Here is a 10468-nt window from a genome sequence, read left to right on the forward strand (position 1 = left end):
AGATTCGGAATACTTCCTCCGCAGCCTAGGCGCCGGAACGTTGGCGTTGATTCGGTGTTTAAAACTACGAGCCCGGTTCTCGGCGGATCCAGGATCTATTTTCGTGCCTGAGGCACACCCCATTCAAAGACCGTAGTATTAAATTCACCCCCTATCATGAATCGCCCTTCCGTGACTGAAAGGATGTCCTCCAGAGCATCAAACCAGCCCTGAAAGACGTCATAGTCTCCTCGGCGTCAGGTAAGCGCTAAAAGACATTATTGCTAAACACCGGATCCAGACAAAGCCATTCCCTTGGCCTTGGCAAAAAACCGAAATCTAACGCCGTCCCGAGCCTAGATGGTAGCTGTACCCGATAAGTCAAGATGACATGAAGTCGGGTCCCTGTTCCGGTATTGTTCAGTGATTAGCACTAAATCAGCTTTAATCTCCGCAGCGAAGTGCGCTAGTAATTCTTTAGCGGTTGCACTCCAGTGCATGTTAATTTATAGAATGCGGATTATGCTGGTGGCCTTCAAGCACTTTCTAGTTCCACCCTAAAAGTTGGACACCGCCCCGAACCATGATTGCTTGGTGACCTACCTGACAGCATCTCCGGCATGCTGTCCTCCTGTACGGTCCCTTGCTGACGCGTGTCCATAGTCCAGACACCTGTAACACTTGGTGGGAGTATTCGTACCCTGCAGACTACGCTTCCAATTTTGATTTGAGGTTCCTCGGATAATCATCCGGGACTTCTACCGCCACGAGTTTTTGGCCTCGAGGATTCACAGAAGTGGTGCTTATCCGAACATTGGTTACCTCTGGACATTCAGCTCTATGGCCTCCTCCATTTCGACTTTTTCTATGAGGCAGTCAAGGTCTCAGATTTCTAGAGAGCACATAGGCTCTATACTAAGAACGAGAGGCTTCTCTTCCAGTTACTCCTTGACCGCTTCGCAGGACGTACCGTTGCTAGTTGGGCTCAGGCCTAGCTACCTTTTGTTTTCCGTATGGAGGACACTTCAGCTCCATTGTCTCCGTGGTTTTATCTTGTAATAGGACTTCCGCAAAGTCTTGCCTTCCGCCAGCTTAATGAGCAGAGGCAACGGTCTAGTCTTTCTTTTCTCTTACTTGCTTTTGGTTTGTAGCCCCCATGTCTTTAGACAGACGGGTCTCTGGCAGTATAGTGAGTGCTTCTATTTGTGATGCGATTGGCTTTTACGGTGTTCTCAGTGGGAAATGCAATTATTTCTGGTTTCCGCGCAAGTTCCGCTATTGTACACATTCGCCTGGAGGAGGAGATGCGGTCCAGTAATTCCTCCAGTTCCATCAGCCCGTTTTTGACGCCTTTGCTGACGTTCTTCAGGAGGAACGTTGCTAACCGCATGTGTTTCATTACTATCACACGTTTCTTGATGAGCCTTTCTTCTTCGCCGGGGGCCAATGATTTTGACTGGGCTTTTTTCGGAACAGGGGCACTGCAGATCCTTGGAGTTGCCGTCCACGTACCGCCAGTCGCGTGTTCCTCTTTATTTAGGCGTCCCGGTATCACACCGGGCGTTTCGGCCTTCGCTGCCTATTTCGCTGATCCCTGCGGTGAGCGACGCATTTTCGTGCTGAGCCCAGCTCTTGCTCTTTCCCTGATATTTTTTCTGTTCTATTATGTTTATTCTCCATGAGTGTATCGTGTGCAATGTAGCAGGCTATAAAAGTCAGGAATAGGTGCACCATCGGGCACAAAGCCCCTACCCTAGTTCCCTGAGGCCTGACCTACACTTAGCTGATCACGGAACTCACGAATGGATCAGCGTTCGCTCGGGGGAATGCGGTCTACTAACACCGATTCAATGCACACTACCCGAGCAGCGTGCCGAAGGGGCTGGCATATACTCCACAACTACCACCTTTGCAAAGCTAGGCTCACATCACGCCATTGACGGCGGCAGAGAGCTGTCAACAGCTCCGGTGACTCCTTGTGCGATTCGCTCTTCACTGAGAGCCTTTCTTAAGACTACTCTACCTAACACGCACTTATGCTGCTAATTAGGGGCTCAGAACTACTTACTAAACAAAACCTTAAAAAGGTCGTTGACGACACCTGAGGGGTGATGTATATAAGCAAATACGTTTGTCAAGGGCAACTGGAAAGAGTTTATCTATGTAAGTGTTGTTTCCAAAACTGCTAATATTGCGGGGATTTTGGAAGGGTGGGGTTTCTGAAAGTTGGTTTGTTATTTTTGTATAGGAGTACACTATTTAGTGCAATGGGAAAAAGATTTCCAGTTGATTTTGCAGGGTTGTATTGTCAAACATCCAGTGGTCAGTATTTGATTTTGTGTTCGCTATAGTTGTGATTTTTGCCCTTTAAATAAACAGGATGATGTATTAGAATCTTTTGAAGATAATGCAATGATTATCCTAAATGTCGCATTCATAAACGAAAGTGGGTATAGGAGTGAGGGACTGGATAATTTATCGTTACCGTATTAAAATCGGTTTACGATCTGTCTGTCACACAAATTCTTCCCGGAGATCGTTAAAGCGATTGACACCAAATTTTGTGGAAAGGTGGGAACTGTGAGCGCTCAAGCATACAGTGAGTTACATCCTTCAGGATGTGTAATTTTGCAGAAGGAGGGCGCAATTTTTTTTACCAAATATAGTTATGTAGGGTATTAAATAAAAAGTCTCGGTGAGTACTTTCCGAAGCTGGTCTTAATTTGTACATTTGTAGGGAAGGTGGCGGGTAATTGTCCCTTAAGGACATCCTAGAACCACGAAAGCAATGTAGGCTATAATATAGAACATGATTCTACCAAGTTTAGTGGAAATCGCACTATTACTAGCAAAGTTATAATAGGTCAAACTGGCCATTTCTATGTAAATTCAAGACTATTTCTGCTAAAGGATAATATTTCTTTGGTAGAAATACTCGTAGTTGCTCTTAAACCATATTCTTAACACCGGGTTTCTAATTATGTTCGAAAAAGAGTATTGTGCCTATATAATATTAATGATTGATTATACTTTTGATATTCAGCACTTTTAGCACCCTTTTGTCGTACACGAAGGTCGAACGTCAAAGTTAAAGCAGACGCGCGTCGCTTTCGCGCGTACTAAAATTATTCTCGGTCTCTCAAGCTTCACGATTCCTCCTCTGGATTGCGAATCTTAGGCACTGAAACATTTTTCTGGCTCTGCCTGTTTATACCCATATTTTGGACAATCCGGTGAATCATCCAACCGAAAGCGATGTAAATACTGCATATAGTAACCACCGTGTCCTGTGAGGAACTGGGTAATGTTGTAGTTAGTCTTCCCATGTTTCCGCTTAAGTCACACTCTAATGTTTGGCATGTGCCTGTGCGTAAACTCGTCCCACTTGCGTTGCCACTGACCATTCGACCTTGTCGCGTTGCTACATCCGGTCTGGTCCTCCATATGTCTTGTGTAGTACATCACACTCATTTCTTTCGCCAGAATGTCGACTAGGATTATGCCTGCAATTACTAGTACTCCCTCAACTAACGTGGTCTTAAAAGCGCTGCAAATCCTCAAGCTCAATGTGGCATCAATCATCATCCCCAGATATTTTGTAGTCGGTTTCCGCCTCCACAGTATTCTTTCTTCTACGATTCGTTATTATCCAAAGCAGCACATTAAACATTACATTTCGCGGCAGAGGACCCAGTATCGTGCCTTAGGGTAAATACTTTTGGGGGCCCTCATCCGTCCCGTATCAGAGAGTCCCCCTAAGAGGTAATTTTTGACCAGACTCGGTTTATTCAATTCCAATTGACGGAGTGAAATGCGGTCTTCAAAGCCAAGAGAACACGGCGGTTGCAAGAAGCCGTGCACCGTACTGGCTCTCCGTCAAGCTATTGCAGCTTTCGACGATGGGTAACAGCCTGTTATTGGTGGTGGTTATCAACATTATCTTTCCCATTGCATCCAATACGCAGATCGGAAGAGGCAATATCAACTTTTTCCACTGAGCAGAGAACAGAGTGCCCTGTGAGTTTTGTCTTAAGACTACACTGAAAGTGCTGCTCGTAAAAGCGACTAAAGGGGATTGCAATTTATGGCCCAGTAATTTGCAAATTTTCGAACTTCTTTGCTAATGGAGACGTCAACAACCCCTTGGACAAGGACCGACTTCACGGTTTCTGCTCTGGATCATCCTTCGTTGACCACATCAACACCCTGTGGATCATTTGGGAACATTTTGCGGAGTTTAGTTCTCCGCTTCATCTGTTGATTATTGATTTCGAGAAAGCTTTTGATAATGCGAATAGGGAATTTATTTGGCGTGCTCTACGTAATAGGGGCATTCCGAGAAAACCTATTATCGAATAAACATTTGATGGCTTCAAAAGTCATGTGCTGCACCGAAGTACAATCTCAGAAGATTTTGAGGTCCGCCGGGGCTGCATCTTCTCACCAATATTATTTCTTTTTTCACCGGCGACGTTCTTCATGCTGCCTTGTCAAAAGGACGTGGAGGGCTTCAACAGACCATGAAATCTTTCCCACAACATGCTAATCCATGCAAATAACATCAATTTTCAATCTCATCGCTCAGGCGGGTCATGGACCTTGGCCAAATGGTCCATGATTTGGAGGGAGAGATTTGAAGATATACACCGACAGAACTAAGGTTCTTAGTCTGACGGATCGTAGCACTCTCCTATCTGCATTAATGAGCCAGTCGTCGATCTGTTTGTATATCTAGGAAGCGTGGTTTCGACCGACGGTGGCATCGAACTGTATATTGAATTCAAGTTCTGTTTTCGCTGCCCGTTCTACAATCTGGAAATGATCAAGTTGAGACTGCTCCGTGTTAGTGTTCTTCCTATATTGCTATATAGGAGTAACACATGGAAAGTGACCCCCCCTGTTACTCAAAATCTCCAACCCTTTGTCAACACATGTCTACGTTGAATCGTTAATGTACGCTGGCCTGACACCATCACAAAGGAAGAACTTGGTCAGCCCACAGGCCAAGCACCCGTACGCTATGTGTTTGGAGGGTGAAAGCGGTGGCAGAGAGATAAATGTCAGCCATACGTACGTACATATATATGAAATTCATAATTATATTTGAATAAATTATACAAAATAACAGGCGCAGCTAATGCAGCGCACAAAATGCCCGAAGTTTATCAAGATATCAAAAGCTTGCCTAGTTCGTTAATTCATTCAAAGTTTAATATAATTTCTCCAAATGTTCAAAACATCGTTTTTTTTACACATGTTGAACATTCCTACAATACCCATTGAACTTTGAACACTTGAAGTAATAATGAATGGCCGATCCTTTTTCTTGTTTTCCCCCATAATATCAACATTGAACGGAAAAACATGACGAAGAAGGTGGATTATGAGCCATTGGTAAGAAAATCAAAGAAATTTCACATCTCTGACAGCTGACAACTCTTTACAAACTGGCCGAGTTCTACCGTTCACCGGTCCACCTTCCTCCGCCGCTCAAGATTCTGGTAATAATCCCTTGGGTTGACCCCGATTTTGAACTTGAAGTTTGATGTCGGCGGTGAGAATAGCAAAAACTACCTCAAATCGATCCAAAGCCATATGCCTCGAATAGGTCTTATTACAAAAATGAATTCCAATTCGCCCCAGCCAGAAACAAACGTTGGGATTATATGTAACAATATACTGAAACTGCTGAGTTAAAATGTGAAATATTTAAATGGAGGTTGGTATCAGAGCCCTGGGAAAAAGTAAAGATGGGAGGGTTTTGTAAACAAGAAAATTTATTATTTTAAAAATAAAATGTTTAACATATGTATCTGAATGTCTGGATGGGAATTAGGAAATTAGAAGGAATATACTGAAAAAGCCGAAGGGTGCAAAAACGTGAAAGAAAGAAGAAATGTTGGATATTAGCAAATGCATTCCCGCTTCAGTTTGTCACTGGACAAGGCAATTGAAATATTTTCACATGCATGAAAACCGTGGACGCTAGTCTTGTAATAACCTTTCTAGATGAGAATCTTCCTGCTACCGATATTCGTCTTAAGTTCAATGCTGTCTGATCATTTTGCAAGATTTCAATGCACAGCGCAGCCCTGGTTATGAAGCATCAATGACTGAACTTCTTAGCCCCCTAAAAACATTATGATTGATAAAGTCACATATGTATTATACATCACTTGCAAAACAGATTGGAATGACCAGTTTGATTGCAAGCTAACTAAGAATCGAAGCATTGGTGTCCACCGGGCGATGCAGGAATTTCAAAGAGCGCGGACACTCACAATTTGATGATGGAGCTCTTCATGATTAACTTGATTTCTTGACGCCAATTAATATTCCACGGGTTTTAGCACTTATGTGCGAGTGTGTGAGGCGTACTGGGCTAACAAAGAGAATATAGGGAAATGACTATCATATGAAAGAAAAGCTCGGGTGTGTATTGAATAAACTCGTAGGAAACCTTAAAAACAACCAATATCTTTCTACTTCGTCTCTCAAAATCCTTCTGTAGAAGGTCTGACATAACATCAATACCTCGTCAGACACGGAAACGACAGCGTATTATTCCATTATTCTGCATGAATTAATTCCTCCACCAAAAGTCCATGCACAGCAAAATACAATAGCTAACTGGCCAGATGTTTTTGGAACTAAGACGTCACATGGAAAGGCTGTGCCAAACACCCGCTCCTATTGAAAACATTCTGGCTTATATAAAGGCATTTGCACAATAGTAACCCTAGGCGTTTCCATCCGTTATAAATTCAATTAAGCAACGTTCGACATCCATATGGGAACTTAGAGTTACTTAATTTATGTTTCGCTCAGCATTCAATTGTGTAGTGGTATCACCCAGAGAGCTCAATGTTCAATAGCTGACGCTTCGTTTCAGTGAACAAACCATAAGACCATTTGCGTCCTTTCATTGGGCACACGTTATTCAGCCAATGTTAGGAAGCCCCAACAGTGGCAGGGAGCGGATCTTTCCCATCTGCTCCCAACAGTAATCACCCTGGCTCGATTCACAGGGAGCAAGGTGGCCCGGTTCATTTTCGCACGTTTGAATAGGTAAAGGTTTTTGAGAAAATGAATTGCCTTAGTCCAGTTTTCAAGCTGTTATGTCTGTTCCTCCAGTGGATTATTGCATAGTGGATTTAACCAATTACAAATTATCCCACTAGCAACTTATGGAAAATTTCTGGCAGAAATCCTTGCTCTAGCCAAGGGCTTTTCCGGAAGAGTGAGTGCCTTTGCTAATTAGAGGCAGAAAATCGAATTGAATTTGATGTGAATATGAAATTAGGAGTGTCGGGTTCGTTGCCGGGAGTTACAGCCACTTGGCAATGAATTAATTCGGACGTTTTGGGATATGACTAATAAGCGGTTGATTTTGATTCATATTGCGCCCACACATGAAGTATGTCCACAATGTGCTGGAATATATTCAGTGAGATTCCACTTGATATTCAAAGTATCTTGGTTCTATTTGTTAGCCTTCTATTCCGACTTTGGTAAATTAGTGAGTGATTTTGTATTAACTTAAGAACTCGCTAAAAATCTTCGGTTTGCAGAATATTCCTACATTAATTAAAAACAACTGGCTATTTGGTCAGGATCTGTGCGATTGCCCTTAATGCTAATGGAGGTGAAACGCAATCTCATTAGAAATGAAATTGAGGCAAAAGGGGGGAAGAAGACAAATAACCAAAGACAAAGTTGGACTTCTGAGAATAATTGGTTGACAGATTTCGTCACTTTAATAAGAACGGTGGTAATGGATAGGACATACACCCGCCATTGGATCCTTTTGGTGGTGTGCCGTAGAATTTTCTTACACGTGGTAAATGAGTTACTGCAGCACTCCCTCTTTAACTTATGGTCATTTCCGGTTTACAATGACCAGATTCATTGCTTAGGGCGTTCAACGCTAGTTTGAAGGAGAGCCTTTTTCCTTGTCGCTGAAAGGTGGCCACACTCGCGCAAGGGTAAAGGAGACCCGCAGTTCCCGGCTGGATATCGAAAGCTGTGTATGCTTGGAACGGTCGGGGAAGTGCTCGGGAAACTCATCAGTAGTAGACTCACGACGATTCGCACTGCATACAGCTGCCAATTTCGAATGATAGTGCTCCTCATAACGCTTGATGTCAGAAATGCCTTCAATTCCGTAAGATGCACAGATTCTAGGCATATTAGCAAACTCATTTCACGCGCAAAGCTACCTCTTGCGGATATTGAGGAATTATCTGAAAAACCGCTTCCTGGTCTATGAGACGCTAGAGGGCCAGAAGGGGATGGAAATCACGTCTGGAGTAGTACAAGGATCCACCCTAGGGCCGGACCTTTGGAACGCTTCCTACGATAGTTTCCTAAGACTTGATATGCCCGAAGAGTCACGCTTGGTCAGTTACGCAGACGACGTTGCGGCAGTTACTGTCGGACACACTGTTGAACAGACGCAAGGCAGACTTGGATATTTATGTGACGGTAAGCAGATGGATGACTGCTCATGGTTTCAGCCTTGCGCTGGAAAAAAAACGAAGTAGTCATCTGACCAGAAAGGGAATCCCGACTCTGCGTCCCATATCGATTGGTGAGTTGACTATAGAGTCAGAACCAGTGGTTAAATACCTTGGTTTAACGTTCGACTCGAAGATAAGTTTCTTGGAGCAAATCAAAGCAGCAGCAGAGGGGGCTGCAACTGGAGTCTCGGTCTTGAGTCGCCTTATGACAAATGTTGAAGGCCTTATATCTACTAGGAGACGTCTCGAGTGCGACGACGACTGCAAAGACGTGGAGCTTTGGGAGTGGCGTCTGCTTATTACACCGTCTCCGAACCGACCATGATGGTGTTTGCGGGAGTGATCCCCGTTGCCCTGCTTGCCAAGGAGCGCAAAGCTATCTACCGCCATAAGAGCGAGAACTTAAGGTGATTGCCCGTGAAGAATGTCAATGCACGCTTAAGGAGCGGCAGCTTTCTTTGCAAATTGAGCCAAGATGGACTGCGCGGCTCATCGACAATTTAGACCCGTGGCTGAACTGAACGCACGTTGAGATTGATTACGTCCTTACCCAACCTCTAAACGAACATGGAAATTTTCAGTCTTTCCTGCACAAGATTAGAAAAGTGATCTCTTGATTGTGTGTTCTACAATGGACTTGCGGACGACGCTGAATACCCCTCTTTCCCTTGGGAAAAATGGGACGGCTTTCGTCAGCAGCTTTACGTAGAGATAGGAGAGCTCTCTCTAGACAACACTGTCAGAGAGATGCTGAAGAGCGCTGACAGCTGGAGTTGTGTTGCGCATTATGATTGGGCTCTTCTTTTGCCAAGAAGATTGAAATCGGCGGGCGGAGGAACCGAATGGCAAGGAGTTCCATAAACTAAAACCGTCTTCCTTCCTCCCCTCCTGATGGTGAAAGGGATTCCCTGTCCTGAAGTCTCGCAAAGCCGGCAGAGCGGAAGGGCTATCGCAAGTACTGTGCCAAACGGTTCCAGGCTTGTTCTCTGATGAAAGGGAGGTGTTTAGTTGGTAGTTCGACGGCGTACTGTTACGGGAGTTCAACACTTTGTGCGTAAACGGATTCACCGACCTTACTAAAAAAAATGGTCATTTCCTTAGCGCGGGCATATAGTACAGATAATTACAAAGCAAGACATAACCACCACAGCCTTCAACAAATCTTCCATTAACTTCATACAAGTTGGAAACCTGAAATTCGGGCCATGCAAAGTCTTGTAGATTTTTATGTAAGAATATTTGGGTACACGATGGTTCAATTTATACATAGCTGTTAGTGTATGTAGATAACGCTGCTATGCTATTTACATAGCATACTGGTCCAAACCCAGGTAAAGGAGGAGGGTTTGACGCAAGGTAATTTGTACTATCCTCAGTAAAACAAAATTAAAATGCCGAGATCAGGGAAGAGATATATAAAGTATAGTTAGTTATTCTAATATGCTAAACGCCACCTAATTTCTCTTGGCGACAGGTCCCGCAACAGGCCGACCAAGCAAATGCATCCAATATCGCTAAAACGAAAATGATCGGATTGAGTCACAAGCCTAGGGCGTTCACTTTAGTTGACGCAGCAGGACGAGCCCTGTCCTGTCGAGAAATGGACAAGGGTTCTTGATGCATGGACGGCATCAGGACGTAAGTAAATTAGCCAGGGCAAATCCAATATCAATCTATACGCTAAGTTTTGGCACCCTTACAGGAAAGATCTAGGAACTTCGGAGAAGCGGGTTGATATTTGCGGTTTACAAGAAACCCAATGGTTTGGCGCCAAAAGCTGCGACATAGACCGCGAACGCTTTAAAAGTGACCATAAACTTCTTTATTCTGGTAGTCCATTCGCGGCTGATGAAGCTCACTATTATATCAGCTGATCGCACTGTTCGCTCCTTCATAGCATAAGGACCCCATACAAGTCAACCTCATACCGAGAAAGATTCCTTCTGGTAACTTCTTAATGCAAAGACCTT

Source organism: Hermetia illucens, chromosome 2 (genome assembly GCF_905115235.1).
Source record: "Hermetia illucens chromosome 2, iHerIll2.2.curated.20191125, whole genome shotgun sequence".
Classification (NCBI taxonomy): Eukaryota; Metazoa; Arthropoda; class Insecta; order Diptera; family Stratiomyidae; genus Hermetia; species Hermetia illucens.